We start from the raw sequence: 4,593 nt of genomic DNA on the forward strand, positions 1-4,593 counted from the left end.
GAGATGAAAATGCAAACAGGTGGACTCTGTTTGCTAATGAGGTGGCTTCTGAAGGCAATTGAATGCAGAGGATGTTATACTATCAGAGGAAAGGGGGCTTAATAAGAATACACACCAGATTTTTAATTATTCCTTTTTAGATTTCTGTTTCAAATTTTGAACTACAAACTAGTTTTCTTTCCTACATGCTGTCACGTTACATCCAGATAAATTGTATTTAGTTTGTGGTTATAGCATAAAAAAAATGAAATTGAAAGAGGAGTGAATACTTGAGGTACTCATTGGTGCTGCAAATATAAGTTGGGGTTATGATCAGAAAAAAAAATCATCAAATATATCAAAATCACTATAAAATGTTCATTTGTAATAAATTAACAAAGCAAGTGTATTTGATAGTGAAAGGTCATGCTTCAATTCTAAACCATCAAATAAACATTTTCTCTACAACAGAATAAGGCAATCTATCCTATATACTCCAGTAGGGAAGGTAGTTTTTCTCTGCAGCTCCCTGAACTAAAATATCTTTGCAAGACTTGCATTACGAGTCACAGCAAATCTTTCTCCCCAAGCTGATAAGTGAAGTTGTAAGCTCTTCCTACTGCCTTTCCCCTGTGTTTTCCACATTAATATTTCATGGCTCTCTGTATTAATATTTGCCTCTGTTTGTTGTCAAGTTTCCACATTTTTACAGCAGAAAGAGGTAACTGGCAGCAGCTCCTCATAACAAACTCGGCATTGGAAATCTAGGTCAGCCTCTTTAGAAACACGGTTCGACACTCTTCAAAGTACGTCTAGCAGGTTCATGAGCAAAAACTAACTGTTTACAGCACAGCGGCTTAATGTGGATGTGCTTGCTTTCTGACTGCAACATGTGAAGCTCTATGTGTTTAATACAGAGAGAGGACCCCGCTCTCACTTCTAGCATTAAAACAACCAGGTTAAATCAGCAAAAATCGATGTTTTATGTATCAGTACTATCTAAAAATATAACAATTCTTCTTATCATCTCATATGTGTCACAGAAATCTTGACATGTGCCAGATTCCCCTAAGAGACAAAGAATATATGGCATACAGGAATTAAATATTCATACCTTCTTTCACATTTTTTTGTTGTTTTTGTTTCAGTTAAAAACTTTGACTCTTTTTATTCAGAGTTTATGTCATACACAAACACACTGCAGTGGATAATAGTCAGGAAGAAAAACAAACAAGTTTACATCTGAAAAGTGTGATATCGTTTAGTGAGTGCTTAGCTAAAACTGAGTTATTACTTGACAAGACCAACTTTCACTGCATTTACAACTGTATATGTTCGGTTGTACCACCAACAGATCTGAACATGTTTCCACCATATTCAGAGCATAATAGCTATGGCTCAGTTCGTGTTATCAACAAATTTTAAGAGATTCTCTATTGGAAGTAAATCTGGGCTTTGAGCAGCCATATTAAAAAGTTTTTATTTAAACCAGTCCATTGTAACTCTTAAAGCTTGCAGCTGTGAACTTCTTCACAGTTTTATCCCTGAGCAGTCGGATATATTCCTTGTTCTTTGTGATGCTGGTTGCTCACAGATGTTCTCTGCATAACCTCTGAGATCTTCACAAAACAGCTGCATCCATGCTGAGATTAAATTGCCTGCAGGTGGACTCTATTTACTATAGATAGTCGGTGGAACTGAATTGTATTAAGTAGCATTGGATTAAAATTATTATTATTATTATTATTTTAAAGAGGACTACACTATGTGGATTGTTTAATTTTAGTTCCACCTCAATAATGTGCTACTATATGTTTGTCTGTGATGTAAAAATTCCAAGAAAAATGTATTCTATATTGTTGTGACCCTGTGAAGGGCTGGTGACCACGTCTACACCACCTCTTGCCCTATGACTGCCGGAGATAAACACCAGTCCCCTGTGACCTTGCAAGAAAACCGAGGTACAGACAATGGATCGTTGTGCTTTTCCCCGTCCTGTATTTTCAAGCTGCTTTACCTACTGGAGTCCATGGACTGTAACAAACAACATCCCAGGTGACCCCAGAAGCTAAGAGTGGGCCTTAGCCCCCCATAAGCGAAACCTTTGCTCACTCAAAACCATTCCAATGACAGAAGCTGTGTGTGTCCTCAGCATCAAAGCAACAACAGCAGCAGAGCCTGCAGTCTAGCCACTGGGGCACCATCAATCGTCTAGCCGGCATCCCTGTCTGAAGTGAGAACGTGTCTTATTTCTGTGTTGCTGGGATATTTCCAGCTCCCGATTCTGATCTCACATTTAATAAAGGTGGATATTGAATTTTAGACAGCTTTCAGATAAGAAAACCATCATTGAGTGGCACAGTGTGGACTGTGATTAAATCTAAGCAGGGTCCTCGCTGTTACTGTTAATTGAAGTGATTGATTGTTGCCTCCGAGTTGCTTGAAGCCCAGTTCCTTGGCAACAGATAGAATCCAGTACGCAACTGGTTAAAAAGATTAGTGTTTACACTTACAGTGGCATTTCTGTGGCTATTTATAGTTCTCAAAATGTGGGAAGTGAAATGTGTGTGTGTTTGCGTGCGTGTGTGGTGAGACTCATTTGGTTGCGGACAAACCTTTGAAATTGGGTCTAATTCGTGCATCGTACCCGGACGTGCGACCCATTAAGGAGTCCAGAAAGTCTGATGGAGACATGTTGGATGAGGACCTGGAATCGTACTCCTTGGCGACCACAGCTCTGGAAAGCACACATGGTGAAGGGGAGGGGAGAAAAGAAAAAAAAAAAAAGCACTTGATCAGAAAGAAGTCGCAGCTCAGAAAGCAGGTGTTAAACCTTATCGGTGTAGCCCAGGAGCTGCCTGGGAGTCAGAGGCGCTCACAGAAAACGTGTGAGTTGCAGACACACACGCACACAGACGTATATTAAGCTATCAGATGTGATTTCCCTTCCAAAACAGGACTAATCTGTTCATAACACGAGAATCCCACAGAGATGCATAAACGTGCAGGTGGAAGCAGCAATAATTTTGCAGCGATGGCTCAGCAATTAATACGATTGGGTGCTTAAATAACATTCAGTGTTCATTTTCAACCAAGCAAAGAAACAAAACAAAACAAACAAACAAACAAAAAAAAAAACAATTCTAAAGATTTTAAAATTTAAAATCAAATTAAACAAATAACATTATTTTGTGCTTTATCATTTTTAGTTCGTCAAATAGTTGAGCTAAATTAGGTTAAAGAAAATAAATTAGTCTAAATATTTCAAATTCCGCCGTTTTTTTAACTTCAAAATAAAAATAATAATAAAACTCAGTCGCAGTACAAACAAACAAACAAACAAAAAAAAAATCTAATTTCTTACCTGAAGTTGCTCATCTCCAGGAAGTATGTGAAGATAGCTGCTAAAACCTTAAAGAAGGATTGTTTCATTCCCGGTGGTTTCCCCATGTGCTTCACTTTTCTATTCTATTTCTTCCATATGGTTCACATCAGTCAAACACATAATCCAGACGGGAACAGCGGCGTTCTCCTCCTGACCAAGTCGTTGGCGTTCGGGCTGTCTCGGGTCACGCAGAAACGCGGGAGACATTCCTCAAAGCGGCCAAAGATCATAGTTCAGTTTCACAGAAAAACTCCAGCACACAAAATCAAACTGCTCGAAGCAAAGGCGGGGAGAAACAACAGTCCTTGGGGTCGGGGGGGGGAGGGGGAGGGGGGAGGAAATAAAAATAATAAAAATAAAAGAACCGTCGAAATTATGTTAACTCCAAGACGCGTCGACTTGCAGCTCCTCTTCAGGCGGTGGATTGAGATCTAAAAAGGCTTCGACCTGCTTCCAGGCTTGCTGGCATCTATGAAGTGAAACCGTTTTCAGGTGAGAGGGGCTGTCAAGGAATGAGAGAGGAACGCCTCGTTTTTTTCCCCCCTTCTTCTTTTTCTTCTTTCAGTTCAGCACTTGGACAGCTCCCGGATTCTTTACGCGCAGGCGCAAGGCATTTAAAAGTGACGAACGTGAGTTGAGTTCGAATAAATCTAATAACGGAGCGAGGTAATCACCGGGAATATATGGGAAATTGCCTCCAGCGTGTGTTTCACGGTGATTGACGGTTGCACTTTTAAATGCTGAATTTCTTTCCCCTCCTCCTCGTGTCATTGCTTTGAAAGGGGAACTCCTGGTGCGCGCATCCGCGTATCAGAACTGAACGTCTTTCTGTGGGAATATTTCATATCAGGTCAAAGTACAGATAAGAATTTTTGCCGATTCTGGGTGGGGATTCTGTCGATTTCACTTATGTTTGTATTTCAAAGGTGCATAGATTGAATGGTGAGTTATTACTCCCAGGGGGGTTTCACTGTAACAGAGGATTGACTGGCCGCGCTCTGACTCCGTCCTTGACTGTGTTTTCTACAAACCGTGCATTTTTTCCTTCTTCACTCCTATATTGGAGTGTTCAGAGATTGCGAAAGGTTCCACAGAATTTCACTTGGGAGCCCACTCCCATCTTCACTCCGCACACTGACATTGATCGAGGTTTATGTCATTAAACTTGAAAATGATTGAAAACTAACATTAAATTCAAGAGTAGAACTCAGATTATATAGATTCATTGC

At 40.0% G+C, this 4,593-nt stretch overlaps 1 long non-coding RNA gene across 1 annotated transcript; it reads right to left on the bottom strand.

Moving 5' to 3' along the window:
• Positions 1-129: 129 nt before the first annotated feature.
• Positions 130-4,129, bottom strand: LOC106942975 (uncharacterized). Its single transcript, XR_001423772.1, has 2 exons — positions 3,344-4,129; positions 130-2,716 (listed from the first exon to the last, which is right to left on the bottom strand). It is a non-coding gene; the product is annotated as an uncharacterized LOC106942975 (long non-coding RNA).
• Between the last annotated feature and the right edge of the window lie 464 nt (positions 4,130-4,593).

The sequence above is a fragment of the Poecilia latipinna genome, unplaced genomic scaffold (genome assembly GCF_001443285.1).
Source record: "Poecilia latipinna isolate Pla-1442-1.1 unplaced genomic scaffold, P_latipinna-1.0 Scaffold4741, whole genome shotgun sequence".
Lineage (NCBI taxonomy): Eukaryota > Metazoa > Chordata > Actinopteri > Cyprinodontiformes > Poeciliidae > Poecilia > Poecilia latipinna.